Source organism: Hippopotamus amphibius, chromosome 5 (assembly GCF_030028045.1).
Source record: "Hippopotamus amphibius kiboko isolate mHipAmp2 chromosome 5, mHipAmp2.hap2, whole genome shotgun sequence".
In the NCBI taxonomy this organism is placed as follows: Eukaryota; Metazoa; Chordata; class Mammalia; order Artiodactyla; family Hippopotamidae; genus Hippopotamus; species Hippopotamus amphibius.
In genome coordinates, this window is record NC_080190.1 from 85923108 (window position 1) to 85939361 (window position 16254).

At 36.8% G+C, this 16254-nt stretch overlaps 1 pseudogene; it reads right to left on the reverse strand.

Annotated features, from left to right (window-relative positions):
• Window positions 1-12503: 12503 nt before the first annotated feature.
• On the reverse strand, window positions 12504-13544 carry LOC130854254 (dystrobrevin beta-like; annotated as a pseudogene).
• Between the last annotated feature and the right edge of the window lie 2710 nt (window positions 13545-16254).

Here is a 16254-nt window from a genome sequence, read left to right on the forward strand (position 1 = left end):
GGAACTTTAAGTACTTCTGCATACCCACATACAATGGTTTTCTTAAGGAATAGCACTTACAAGATTCAGTTGCAAGCTGTACTTGCCACTATATTTCCTGGAACACCATTTTTCTTGAAAGAATGACTGATAGACAAACCATAGGTGTTCAGATTTGGCTTGTTGTTTTAAGAAAAATAACTGACAAAATTCAATCTTTGAAGCAAAAAATTGGAATTTTGGAAAACTGTATCTGCCACTGTGCACGCAGCAGCTCCTTAATATTAAAAGACTTTCTGATGAGATTAGTGGTGATATTAACATGTAATTTTTGTTATTGGATAAGGAAATGCATCAACATTTAGAGGATCTGCATAACGAAGTAAGCCAATGTTTTCCAAACGGCCAATCTATGAGCTTACAAAATGATTCATGTGTAAGAGGTCTATTCACAGTGCAAAACAGATCAATGGACTTTAAGGTAACTGACTATGAAAAATTTATTAGTATAATTTCAGATTTGTCACTGCAACAAACCTTTAAACCTGCCATGTGTAGAATTTTTATGTAGAATTAAAGAAGAATAACCATAATTATCTGTAAAGGCCATTAAAAATCTCCCTCCCTTTCTAGTTACCTATCTGTGCCATGGCCAGATTTTTTTCATATATTTCAGGTGAAAAACATGCTGCAATTGCTTGAATATAGAAGCAGATACAAGAATCTAGTTGTGTTCTATTAATTCAGAAATAAAAGAAATTTTCAAAAATATAAAGTAATGCCACTCATTATTTTTCTTGTTTAGTAAATACAATTATTTCATAAAATGTTACTTATATTAGTATGTTATGTGTGTGTCTTTTAAATGAATTAAGACATAAGTATCTTTAAATATCTCAGTTTAAATTTCAAAATATGGTAAATATTGACAGATACAACCTATGTAAAAGAAGATCTTCAGGATTCCCAAGGATATTTAAGAGTGTAAAAGTGTTCTGAGACAACAAAGTTTGTGAAACACAGACCTGGAATGTTCCTTGTCTGTCTATTCATTCATCTGATGTATGTCCAATGCTCAGAAGTGCATTCTTATACCTGTATACATCTGTTCCTGCCTAGAATAATGTTCCCTTCACTTTTGTACCTTAATGAATTCTTCTGATCTTTAAAGACTCAAATAGAAGCTTGTTTCCCCAGATTCTCCCCTACTTTTTCCACATTTGTACAAATTTCTATTATAGAACTTGCTGCATTAAATTATTTTTTTGCACATCTGAAGCCTTACTAATCTGTGAAATCTTTTAGTCATTAATGTATCAGCATCTAGAAGAAGGTCCAGATCATCGTAAGTATTCTGCACAAACTTCCTTCTTGAAGGACTGAATTTTTAGGCTCAAGACCTTCATGCTCTTTTATTTCCCTGCCATAGAGCCTAGCTGATGACCTTGACATTGGCAAAGTCAAGTGCTTCTACCAGCAAGCTAGATGCAAGTAATTGAGGCTCACGGCCAGGCTTCAAAGGGATACTGTATTGTGGCTTGAGAGAATCTGGAGATCTCTAAAGATTTCCAACATTTTTTCAGTACTTAATAAGAGGCAATATCCACTTTCCATTGACCATCTTTACCCATAAAATTACAACAAACTGGAGTTATCCTGAAACACTCAGTTCAGTTAATGAAAAGAAAATTGCCAGCTGGCATTATCTGCTGAAAGCAACAGAGACACATGGCACAAGGGCTTTTCCAAAACTTTTCTAATTGGATGAAAGTGGGAACATTTCTCAAGATTAATAAGGGTGTCAAATCATGTCCAGCTGGCAACCCCAAGATCTCACCAAGTGTTTAATCACACAACATGTGAGCATCAAAGCAACGTTAAGAAGTGTCTTGCAGACTTTGCTTCGTGGAAGGTAGTTCCTCTCCTGGGCTCCCAAGCCTACTTTTACCTGTGATTGGCGACCATTGCCTAAAGCTAAAACTGAGAGTAAAAAGCAACCCTGTTCAGTATAAAGGCTTATCCAAAAGAAGCAAATATTACTTATAACCACAAGCCAATCTGACATCTTCCATGCTGTTCCCATCTGCTTCAGATATTCATATTGGACAGTTTTCAAATGACAGCAGATGTCCCAGCTAGAAAAAAAATTAATCAGCTGAAAAGTATGCCATTACCTAGCTAATTTTATAGTTCCAGAAGTCGGAAACTGCTTTTGGCCATCACCCTGATTCCTCAATTTAAAATCAGCTCTCTTGCAAAATGAATGGTGTTGGCTTAGCTATGTAGTTTATAACATGAAACATCTTTAAATATAAGTATGCAGGTGAGGAGGTTGCATTGATTTTTGTGTGTGTGTATTTATTTATTTATTTAGGCCATGCCATGCTGCTTACAGGATCTTAGTTCCCCCACCAGGAATTAAACCCCAGCCCCATAAGTGAAAGCGCCAAGTCCTAACCACTGGACCGCCAGGGTCTTGAAATTCCCTTTTGGTCTTTAAAGAAGCTTCTAATTCTTCAGACTCATAAAAATCCTCTACAATGACAAAAAAAGCAACACTGTCAAATGCAAAAGATTTCAGCTTCATTTAGCACAGTTCATGCCTAGTGATCAACAGTAGAAAACTCTCACTTTCTGTTCGATTATGTTCATTCACCACTAGTAAATTGTCTTCTGTATAAAAAGGAACATTGATGGGCAAAGAGAGAGCTATCCCTGTACATATACAAACATATCTATGTCTACCTACCTATACAGAAAGAAAGGTGAAACAACAAAGTGGTGGAGAACAAAGGAGGTCATGGAAAACATGGGACAAAATCAATCTTAGAACCAGTCCTGCTAGATTTCAGTGATAACTTGATAATCTTCCTTATAATCAATGCAGTTCTGCTGTTGGAAATGCACATATAATAATTTCATTTTATTTTGCAATTTTTATTCAACATGCATTTATTTAATGCATACTAATAGCCAATTCCTCTGTTAAATCCATGGTTTCTATCCAAATGAAACTTTCCTCTAAGAAAGGATATAATGCAAATCACATAATCATGCAGGAAAAGATAAAATTGCAGTTGTGTCATGTACTAAATTGAGGCTCACATGGAGCTATTTAAACTTATGTTGGGTGATTTGAATAAGTGGGAGATTATGAAAGTATTTCTAGAGGAAGAGATACTTGAATTAAGACCAACTTAAAAGGCTAAGTAGGTGTTATCTAAGTCAAGAGAGGAGGTATTAACATTGCAGAGAGGACAGTATATGCAGTGATTTTGCAAGGAGAAGAAATGTAGCAAGAAAGAGGAGATGATCAAAGAAATAAATATGGCTGAATAAGAGAGAACAAAGTTGCATGGTTTCAGGCAAAGCTGTCAGAGAAAGCAGAGGTTAGCTCAAATAGAATCTCACAGGTAAAGTTAATACATTTCTATTTGCCAAAGTGCAATGCAAAGCCACTGATCAGTTTGAAGAGAGCTGTATCATGGTCAGATTTGTGTTTTTAAAAGATGGATCTGGTTGTAGTGGGATATACAATTTGGAAAGATTCAGACTGCTTGTGTGTAGATGGTAAAGAAGCTGTCAATAGTTAATTGAAGAAAGGGAAGATAGAAGTTTAGACCAGGTGGTGTGCAAATGGAAAAAACTGGATGGATGCTAAAGGCACATCAGAGGTAAAAGCAGCAGAGATTGGTGAGGAATTGTATGTTGATGTGAGTTTCTGGTTTACACAAAGGATGGTTTTTTACTGACATAATAAATCTGGAAGCAGTCCAGATTTAGAGAGAGGAGTGTTGATGTATTTAGTTTTGGACATGTTGAATTTGAGATGCTCATGTAACTTCAAATAGGGCATGTCAAATATGTAGTTATATATGTGCTTGATGATCAAAAGAAGGGTCTGAGATTGGAATAAAGATAAATATGTATTTTGTGTAGAGGTGGTAACTGCAGCTACAGGTACAGATAAGAACATTTAAGGAAAACATTTAGAGTGAGATAAAAGGCGATTATGAGATCTAGACTTGGGGATCTTTAACACCTAATGGCCAGTTAGAGAAGTATGAGCCTGCAAAAGAGACAAAGAAGAAATAACAATAGAACTTGAAAGAAAATAAGATGAATATGTTACCAGAAGCCAAAGAGAAGTGTTTGAGGACTCAAATAATGCTCAACAGAGTTGAATACTGACAAAAAGTAAGTCATATCATAATAGCTGATATTTTTGAGTTTTACTATGTGTCAGGTAGTTTTAAGAGTTTCATTTTCGTTAACTCTTTTAATCCTCACAAATCTTCCACAACCAGCAGTCTAAGTTTAGTCATTCAGTTTAGTAGTCTTCAGTGTAGTCACTACACTAAAACATTGCTTGTTGTTCTTAGTGTCATGTAGTCATTGGTGATCTTTGCTAGAACTGTTTTAGTGAGGTGATAGATTTTAAGAACCAATTTAGAAAGCTTAAAAAGTGAGCAAGAAGTGGGAAAAAATACAGGCAAGTAATATAGACACCTCTTGTAAAGATCAACTGCAAAATAAGTCATAGTTGGAGGGATACAAGGAGTTTTCATTTGCCAGTTTTTAAACTATGAGTTGCTGTCTGTTTAGCCAGTGGGCCCTGACCAAGGTGCTGAATTTGTGGGCCGGCTATCTCCTCCTTGCAAGATTTACCCTGAGGAACTAGAAAAAGAGAGAGGGAGAGAGAAGGAGGGGGAGAGAGAGAGAGGGCTGAGGAGAAAGGAGAGAGAAAGAGAGAGAGAGATTTTCTTTGTGGAGTAGTATCAGGAGTCAACGAAGCACAGCAGTGGTAAAATAGGGGAACTGCTGAAGACATTTGTTTTTCCTCTAACCCTGCCCTGTTGGCCTCCACATTTGCCCTGAACAAGAACTCTGGTCCAGGTGTTTTTAGAAGTACATAGAGTCAACACAGTGCAGAAGCCCTCATTTTCTTATTGAGAGGAAATGAGGAAAACAGAAAAAAAAAAAACAAAAAACCCCAGAAAACCAGTAGGCAATAATGGCTTTTGGGCAGTTGTTTTCTGATTCTCTCCTTCTCTAAACTGGGGAATTTTAATCTAGCCCAGCCACTTGAAGTGATATCTAGAACCAACAGCATAACTATCATTTTGGAAACTGTGAGAAATTCAGAATCTCGGGCCCCATCCAGTCCTCCTGAATTTTATCATGGTGTTCTGGGAGAAGGATGAAAATCAGACCTAAGAGTTGTTTTTAGGAAGGTGGGTAATTGACAATAGTTCTCTGATAAATAGGACTTACCTGTTCTTAGGTACAGGGCCACCCTTGGGCTTCTCTGTTCTCAGTCCACTGAGCATGGATCCAACTTTACCCCATGCAAAATGCTTAAGAGAGTAGTTAGGCTGTTCTATGAGCTTGTTTCAAATTCCCTTATTTCTTCTCATATGTTTAAGGTCATTTAAAATTCTTGGTTCCTTTGCTGCAGAGAGTCAGGTTATAAAAAGGCAGAGTAAATTACTCACTATACACTTCTCCTAGGGTAAAATGAACTCACAAAGACACTGGAGGGGCACGGTCATTAAAAAAGAAAAAAAAAAAAGCTTGCAAGGTTACAGATTTGAACAGAAGCAGAACTATTAGAACAGATGGACCATGTGTTTAAAATAGAATTAAAATAACATACAAGAGATTTATGCATCCAACAGTGAAAGAAAACACATTTTATTTTAAGCACATATGGAGCATTTATAGAATTGATTAGGTATTAGGAAATAAACCCTCAATATATTAAAAAATAGATGTAATACAGACCGAGATCTTTGATAACAAAATAATTACTTTAGAATTAAATAGTAAAAAGTAAGCTGAAAAAAAAAAAGAAATCTCTGAACATTTGGAAACAAAAGAAAGCCTCCTAACTAATGTATGGGTTTAAGAAGAAGTCAAAATGAAAATTTAAACAATATTTGGAACTGAAAGGCTATGAAAACTGTAGGTATCAAAATTGGGGAGGGCTGTAAAATGGTATGAATCTAGAAAGTTAAAGCTCTAAAATACTTTATAAAGTAATGAACTGTGTCTATATTTAAGTGTACATTGAAAACCCCAAAGAATACATGGATAAGTTATTTAAGGCAATAAGAGAGTTTGCATTATAAGCTGGGTATTAATTTTAATTAATGTAGAAACAGTAATGTATTTCTGCATATCAGCAGTAAATAACTAGAAAATATAATAAAGGGAGTATGCCATTTATGAGACTCAGATAATATGACATAATCAGGAATAAATCTAACAAAAATATGCTTAAGAATTTTCCTGGGAAAATTATAAAAACTTTATTGAGAGATACCGAAGAAGACTAAATAGATGAACAGGTAAACTGTTTTCATATATAAGAAGAATTATGTAGTAAAGATGTCATTTCTCTTTAAATAAATCTTTAGATTCAATGCAACTTCCAATTAGATATGTCAGACAACTTGAGATAATTCTAAAATGTCCAAGAATATTGTGTGTGTGTGTGTACACGTGCACACGAGCATGTGTGTGTAGAATAGTTACTATGATTCTTTATGAAATGGTAAAAATGACAGTGTGGTTTTGTGTACAAGAAGCAAATTAACCAGTTAATCAATCAGAAATTGATTGACACATGTAGGTATAGATATTAGAAATGAGCCAGAGCTAACAAATGAGTAACAAACGTGTAGGAATGAAGAGATGGTTCAATAAATTGAGTTGGAAAAATAATTTATATGGAAAAATGTTAGTGTTTGATTCTTACCTCACACCATTTAAAATGATCACTTCCCTATGGATTTAGGACTAAATCTAAAAAAAGATAACATTTGAACGCTGAAGAAAAGTATAAATGAATATTTTTAGAGTTCAGCATATGTGTGGTGTCAATGCATGAAAACAATTTTCTATAAAAGAGATTACTAAACTTAAAATACGAAGACTAATCACTTTATTCATCAAAGATTAATTTTTAAATGAAAGAAACTTCAAAGCTAAGTTACAAACTAGAAAAAGGTATTCACAATACACACAACTAGATCACTATCAAGAAGAATATATAAGCACAAAAGAAATATATTAGCACAAAAGAAATATCATAGCCCAAAAGAAAAACTGCCAAAGGAATAAAGAGAAGTTCAAGATTACTGGTCTTCAGGGAAATACAAATCAAGACCACAGTTAAATAGCATTTTACCACCATTCTATTGGCAAAATGAGAAATTCTGTTCAAACAAAGTACAGGCGAGAAGGGGGTATATAGAATCTGCTATATACATCGCTAGTAGGAAAGTAAACAGAAGTTTGAAACCACTATGCAGTCGCTATGAAAACATTTTGACATTTCCTCCTGAAGTCGAACACTCATATATGCTACGATTTAGGCATTCAACATCTAGTTACATATCTAACAGAAACTCTTAAATGTTAATAGGAGACATATGTAAAAATATTCATAGAAATGCTGCTCTCATAATAGCAAAAACAACTCATTTCTTCTAAATGGGAAAAAGAAGGAATAAACTGTGCTATATTCCTACAATGGGATATCATACAGGTAGTCAATATGAATAAGCTACAGTGAAATACATATATAGTAAATCTTAGTGCCACTTATAGTCAGTGGGTAGAGTCCAAAAGGAAGTTAAAACATGAAAAAATTATTCTTCCTTGTATATACATGTAGATGTGATCAACTGATATACTTGGGAAATAATGAAATGATAAACATAAAATTCAGAATGATGGTACATCACATAAGAAGACTAAATATTTAGATGTAGGTCAAGATCCTGGCATTGTGTTTTGGTTGGAGGGTTTAGGCATTTTGTTACATTATTTAAAATAACTTGGTAAATAGCTAATTAGATAAAATAGGCACATGAATGGATTAATGATAACAATGTGTCATGAAACCGGACTGTAATGAATCTAATTTTGTTCTAATCCAGGTCCAAAATAACAACAAGAAAAACATGACCTCTGATTAGAAGCAACCCATTGAAATTGTGAGTGTGAACATGGAAAAAGTGAAGAGAGAAACTCTAAGGTAAAATCCTTGAGAAGGCAGGAGAGTTAGATACTAAGTACAGGTGGAAGGATTAGCCTTCAGTGAGAGCAGTGAGATCTGCCTTATCGAAGCAGAAGCAAAGGACAGTAGGATGCTCTGAAAGCTGGGTAAGTTTGCCTGTTTGTTATATAAAGATACTGAAATGTTGATTACCAATGCCTGTAAATTTAGGATGTCTCCCACCTAACAATTTGGTTTTCACACCATTGCGGTGAACTGGAGTTTGTATGCATTTGGTTTGTTTGTGCTGGAGTGGGTCTAACCCCTGACATGTGGCACATCAGTGTCATACAAAGATATATTTGATGGGAAAAAAAGGTTTAAAATTAAGAAATATGTGTAAATATATTTTATTTTGGTTACACATAAACTTTCAGGTGGGGGAAAGCATTTATATTAGTTTATTGCAAAGAAGACCATTTAAACTAAGATTTTCAAATATGGAAGGGAGCTATTAATTAGGAGTGTCGAATTAAAATATATATAATGCAACATATAAAACAGATAACCAAAAAGGGCCTAGTGTATAGCACAGGGAACTACATTCAATATCTTGTAATAACCTATAATGGAAAAGAATCTGAAAATATATATAACTGAATCACTTTGCTGTACACCTGAAACACAACATTGTGAATCAACTATATTTCAATAAAAATTTTAAAGACTATCGAATAGCAAAAAAAATCTAAATATGAATTAGCACAAAAACTATTTGCATATAAGTTGAAGAGCTAAAAAATAAGATACTGAATGTCCTTTTATATATTAAAAGGGAAATGGCAAAGCTCAGGCCATATGATTTTTACTTTCTAACTTTTACAAATATTTATATATTAATGAGAAACTGCTATGTATAAAACTAAGAAGGCTTAAGAAGTTAAATTACTCTCAATCAATATTCTCAGAATCATTAGGCATTTAAATCAGACATGCAGATTGAAATGAGGGAGAATTAAAATTTTTTCAAAATAACTTTAAAGAAGGCAAAGACTTACTTACATACAAAATATTCTGGTGCTTATTTCCAAAAAATCCAACAGAGAATATAACAAGTTTACTTCATGTTCTTAAAACATGTTATTTAAAAAGTGTTTTCTCAAGATATAACAAATTCTTTATTATTTTGGGATACTTTGTTTTTGTTCAGAATGACAAAATGTCATTTTAGACTTAATTTAGGAAAACTCTGCTCCTAGCCATCTATGAGGTTCATTATAAATTATGCCTAACCAAAGTTATTCTACTGTTGGTAGCAGGGGAGGAACCCTACTGAAAAACATGCAGGCCAGGGGTGGGCAAACTATATCCTAATGGTAAAATCCAGCCTGCCACCTCTTTTTGTACAGTCCACTATTTATGAATGGGTTTACATTTTTAAATTATTGAAAAAAGTCAAAATAAGAATAATACTTTGTGACACTGTAGGAAATTTAAATTTCCGTGTCTGTAAATAAGTTTTTATTGGCTCATAGCCATCTCTGTTCGTTTCCCAATTTTTTATGGCTGCTTTTCTGCTATTATGGAGTAGCTGTGACAGAGACAATATGGCCTGCAAAGCCCAAAAACCTTTACTATCTGACTCTTTACAGAAAAAGTTTACCTTTTCCTGATCTAGGGGATTCACACTTTAGATACTGTGCATACAAAATGTTAATTTTTTTTTTTTGGCTGTGCTGCCGCAACTTGTGGGATTTTAGTTCCCTGACTAGGGACTGAACACGGGCCCCAGCAGTGAAATCCCCAAATCCTAACCACTGGGTCACCAGGGAATTCCCAGAAAATTTTAATTTTCAAACAAGCTTTTCTAAGAAAAAACAGACATCATTGAAAAGAATAAAGTTATCCTGTTACTTGTTTGTGGAATGCCCTTTTTTTCCCTTAAATTGCTGAGCTTCTATGTCAAGGCCTCTTAGCCACCATCATGCTTCAGGTTTCATTACTATGACGAGGGCTTATTCCTAGGATTCTTTTTTTTTTTAAATAGTAGCGTATGGCATTTTTTCTATAATAGAGGCAAATGAATGGATTGATGACTAAAAGAATAAGGAATTATACTGCATAGTTACTTAGATAAAATATTAAACAAAAACTTTTAGAAAAATTAAACTTCCAAGCACCAACACTACACATATCAAATCTACAATGCAAATTCATATATAAGCTGGTTAAATGCAAGCTAAATTCATTCACTGTGAACACAGAGAAACATTCATTCAAAATATTAGTACAGATACAGTAGACAATCTTCAAAGAAATTACTACTAAACTGATTACACATCTTTTTGTTAAGCGGAAACTTCTTTACTCACATCAGCCTCAAAATTCACTGCTATCTTCCTCAAAGAACAAGGGCATTGCACACAGTCCTAATCTTGAAAATAAGTTACATACACACACATATACTGCTAAAAGGCCCTACCAGTATGCATCTACCATACACAATGCATATACTCATCAAAATTCAGAACTGATACATTTATGATACCAGCTTCAAAATTATGCATGCTGATAATACTTGATTTTTCCTGAAATCTTAAGTCACTATAACAAAAATGAACTGATGAACTAGAAAAAAAAATAACAAAGCTGAAATAAAAATAACAATGAACAGAAATAAGACTTACTTCACAAGAGTGTGTGTTAGATTAAACAGAAATATAAGAATTCATTTGTGATTTCTGTACTTCCATTTATGCATGTTATAGAGCAATGGAAAAATTCAACAGAGTTTTTCAAATGAAAAAATGCTCTATATATCAGAAAGCAATACTCAAACATTTATCTTTAAATAAATGTAAAATTCTCATTTCTATAAGGGTTATAAATTAGCTAAATGAGCAAGTTCAAACTAAGGTGAAAAAGAAGTTCTTCATCCTCCTAGCCCCAACACCTAGAATGAGACTTTTCAGTAGATACATTCCATTTCAATCATTATGAAAGGCAATAGAGCAAAGAGCCATCTTAGTGTAAAGAATTAGACTCTAAATAAAGAAACACAAAACAGTTGAAAAACATTGTCAATTAACACAGTGGGATACTTGTACTTTAAGTAATTATTTGAAAATCTATAAATTCTCTCTAGTCAATGAAAAAGAGAAGAAACTACTAGGTGTTATTTTTTCCCCCTTTTCTTGTTTAAATATTTTAATATAATGGCTGCTCGACCAAAAAAAAAAAAAAAAAAGAAAAGAAAAACATGGAATTTACAACACAACAAGACCCAGGATAGAATGTTCAGTTTAACAAAATTACATAGTTTAATTGTAACTGAAATGCTACCCAATAAAAAATTATCTCTAAGACATTGTCAGATGTGTAGGAGGTAAAGTATACACTTAATCAAAGTTTATTTTTTATTTTTAACTAATCCTTGATATGAACTTATTTGCTTTTTTCCTTGTTGAGTTTTAAGAAGGTTAACTAAGAAAAACAAAAACAAAAACAAAAAAAAGAGAAACCCCCCTGCTTATTGAAGTTTTCTTTCTCTTCCTTTCTTTTTTTCTTGGCTGCATTGGGTCTTCCTTGCTGCACATGGGCTTTCTCTAGTTGCAGCCAGCGGAGGCTACTCTTCCTTGTGGTATGCTGGCTTCTCATTGCAGGGGCTTCTCTAATTGCAGAGCACAGGTTCTAGAGCGAAGGCTCAGTAGTTGTGGCACAGGGGCTTAGTTGCTCTGCGGTGTATGGAGACGTTTGGGACCAGGGATAGAACCTGTGTCATCTATATTGGCAGGTGGATTCTCAACCACTGCACCACTAGGGAAGTTGCTGAAGCTTTCTAATAATTAAAGTCCAGTAGGATGACCAGGCCTAAGAACCTAGATCCTGAATTATACTTTCGACTCCATATATTTTTCTACCTTTTAGCAAACTAACAAACAAAATCTAGAGGAAAAGGTTTTAAAACAAGGCTCTAGCAGCTGTTTGGAAATAAAAATATGACATTTTTAAAACTCTGGAAATAGAGAAGGTAAGGAAAATTGATTGATGCTAAACTTAGTACGTGATTTATAAACACCATAGAAAAATCAGACATTGACCTCCACCCAAATGTTGTTATTTAAAAGACTATCTTGGAAAGTAATGAAATCCATGTGGCAATTGCAAGACTATCTTGGAAAGTAATGAAATCCATGTGGCAATTGCAAAATACAGTATTTTCCCAACTTCAGATAAACAAAAATTTAACTTCTTCATTTAATGCAGCTTTCTTTGCAACATTTAAACCCTCTCAGCAGGAAGAAAACTTGCTTGACAAAAAAGAACTTTAAACCTTCCTTAAAGCTCAGGGAGTTAAGTCTTCTGGGGTGGGGGTGGTAGCCTTGCACAATTTTAAAACAAGACACCTTTCACTTGGGAAGGGAGCATTGTCACATTCCAATTTACTGAATAAAAGGGACCTTGTCAAATGTCATCCTAGCTCCATTTCCCGGAACTTTAAAATACTCTACTTTTCAAATCAAGTGATGAAGCACAACCTATCTACAAGCCCCGTCATATATGTAAGCATTAATATTTGATGACACCACATCCTTATTTGGTAGGCATCTATCAGGAAAGTGGTCCTCCTGCTGTTGTTACTGATGAAACAGACCAATCCCTGGGGACACAGACTGAGACACAAAGCAGTTACCCAGGAGGGATGCTCCTTTATCTGGTACTGGTTGCCGTGGGAGCCACTGGCATGGCCACACCAAAAGCAATTTTGCCAGAGCTGGGGATTGTGGCACTGCTGGCATGGGTACCGGAAACCCATCCCACTCTCACACTGGAAGTAGGAGCATTCCACGGGACGGCAGACCTTCTCCGTGTGGGCAAGCCTGTGCCTGAAAGGCAGCCAGACAAGGCCCCAGGGAGGAGGATCGGCCATCGCTGTGTCTAAAGGCATATTCGGTATCCTCTTTTTTTCTTTTTTCCTTTTTTTTTTGCTGTGGAAAACAGCACCAACAGTGCTCTGTGTAACTAAAAGATAGCCCTTCAAAGACAGCTGCTGGGTGCTTCAAAACTTTCTTCAGAAACTGGTCAAACTTGCTAAACATCATTAAGCCATTGGAATCTGACATCTGTGAGAAAACATATCTTAATCTGTCCAGCATTTTTCCGCCACACATGCTAACAGCTTTAACAGAAAATACAGCCAACCTGCCTCGGGCCTCACTGTCACAGCAGCGATCAAACTCGAGGAGGAACTGAGGGGCTGGTCCACACCGACTCCTGAAGAGCAGGGAGGCGGGAGCTCAGCTGGAGTGGATGGATAAGGGTCCGTCTCGAGGCGGGACATGCTGATCTCAGGGGCCGACTCCAGTGTATCAAGGCTGTCCTCTCAGAAGGCTTCCACCATGTCCCAGAGATCAACAAGATGGTGGCTGCATTGTTTTTGCACAAATCGTAATTTGCAAGCCTTTCTGTCAGTTGACAGTCTTAGGACATCAAAATTCTGGGCGCGCATCTCATGCCTCTTCTCTGCCACGTTCCGCTTGTTTCCAGTTTTCTCAGTCATCTTCTGGGCCGGAGCTGGCGGCATCGAGAAAGTCTCTGGGCCTCAGCCGCCTAAGCCTCCTTCGGCTCGGATCCCAGGGCTGTGGTGGCAGAGCCGCCCAACAGGCGAACTTTCCCAGGCTCCCGGCTCGCATCGCTTCCCTGTTCCGCGTGAAGGGCATGAGGAGTCAGTGGGCTCAAGGGGCGCCATGGCGTGAGGGGCGTGAGAGACGTGACGGCGTGGGGGCGTGAGGGGCGTGACATACGTGATGGCGTGGGGGCGTGAGGGGTGTGACAGACGTGATGGCGTGAGGGGCGGGCGTAAGGGCGCAACGGCGTGAGGACTGGACGGCGCAGGGTAGGCTGGCTCGTGCCGACTGCCTAGGATTCTATATGACTTAACTCCCGGGTCAGTTTCTCCACCCCAAATGTTTGTGTCTGTTTTTAACTACCGCCCCACCCGTCATTTCACTACACAATAAAGTTTTCCTTTTTTGGCTATAAAATTACTATCCAACTGTGACCCCGTCTCACAATGCAAATCTCTGTCATCAACCGGTCTTTCCACCTCCATCAGAACCTTCATTCAACGACTAAATCCATACCTATATTCTTAAAGTTTTTCCACATCCTTTTACAAAGAATGTATACAATATAAAATGTAGGGCTAACATTATTATCACACTTTTCTTATGGGGTCTTTAACATATATGATATCAGTTGCTGATTTTAATGATGCCTTGAAGATATTGTTAAGCACATTACAGGTTTCTTTTAATGAAAACCTCCTAGAATAAATATCTTACATCATACTGGAAATAGTTGAGTTTCTACTTAGAAGTTTATCTGCTTTAGGCACATGCACACTATCAAATAAATACCCGATTATATTCCCTTGTTTGCTTTGACCGCCGGAATGTGTGTGGATTCATCTTACCTCTTTTCTGTTAAAAAAAACTTCTGGTATCTGCTTCCACTTTTTATTTTTATATATTTTATGTATATTTATAAACTACCATGTATATTGCTTGAACAGTCTGTCGTGGTCTGAGTGCGGGTTGGAAAAGAATTTCCAGACACAAAGCATTTTAGAAGACAGTGAGTTTATTGGGAGCAAAGAGCAGAGTTTAGTGAGGAGTGCTGTAGAGACAGCAGGATGACATCCTGGCAGACCAGGGAGAGCCAATGCTTTCGCGGGCTTGCAGCCAATTTTTACAGCCTCTAAACAATGAAATTTCCTGCTGAAAGGGTAGCGTTAGGTGATTGGTCAGGTTGCTATATGTTGAATATTTTACCTAATAAGGAGTTGGGCGTTGTTCGGCCAAGATCAAGAGAGCCCATGACAACAGTTGCTATTGGACTCAGTCCAGGGATTTCTTTTGAATAGGGCTTGACATAGGGCTCCACAGTCTATATTGTAAATAAGCAATTTAAAACATACATAAAAATAATACATTTATTGTGTGCCAATAATGTGCTAGGAATTTTCTGTAGGTTGTATATAATTTCTTTTTCAAATAATAGTAATGCATATCATATATTCATGGACAAAGCCAAGTTTTGTGAGGCCTAAAGCTCATTTAGGGGACCCTTTCTCATAAAAATAATATTAAAAAAAATTACTTTTGCAAACATTACAGAAAGCCAAATCATGTTAACACATTGGTAGAGCCCCGTGCAGGGCCTTGGAAGGGACATGTGCAAGTAAGAGGCCCTGACTTAAGCTCTGATAGCTTCAAGGTCAATTTACCTCTGCAGATTTTGACTGCTTTGCTGTGTCAGTCACTCTTCATACACTACCTTGTAATGCCTGAACAAGCTTACAGGGAAATTAGCTGAGAGAATGTGATGGTTAACTTATGTGTATCAACTTGGCTGGGCAAAGGAATGTCCAAATAGCTGGTAAAACATGGTTCCTGGGGGACTTCCCTGGTGGTCCAGTGGTAAAAAAAAATCCACCTTACAATGCAGGGGGCGCAAGTTCAATCCCTGGTCGGGGAACTAAGATCCCGCATGCCACGGGGCAACTAACCCCTGCACACCACGGCTACTGAGCTCATGCACCTCAGCTAGGGATCCCATGTGCCCTGGACCCTGCGTGCCACAACTAGAGAAGAGAAAACCCACACACCACAACTAGAGAGCAGCCCACGTGCCACAGCAAAGACCCGGCACAGCCAAAAAATAGATAAAACAAAAAAACCAAAACAAAGCAAAACATGATTGCTGGGTGTCTGTAAGGGTGTCCTCTAAAAAAAATGAACATTTGAATCCACAGACAATGGAGTAAAGAAGATGGCCCTCACCAATGCATGTGGGCTTCATCCAATCTGTTGAAGGCCTGACTAGGACAAAAAGGCAGAGGAAGGGCAAATTTGCTCTCTCTGTTTGAGCTGGGGCATCTGTCTTCTTCTGCCCTTGGAAATCAGTGCTCCTGGTTTTGGGGCCTTCAGACTCAGACTGGGACTTACACCATTGGCTCCCCTTGTTCTCAGGCCTTTTGAGTTTGGACTGGAACCACAGTATCAACTTTCCCGGGCCTCCAGGTTGCAGATGGCAGATGTGGGACTTCTCAGTTGCTGAGCCAATTCCTCATAATAAATCTCTTTCTTTATCTCTCAATATATCCACTTGGTTTTGTTTCTCTGGAAAGCCCTGAATAAAACAGAGAGATTAAAATTATTGTTCAAGGTCAAAGGATTGGTGTGTGGTAGACGTGCATTTGAACATGT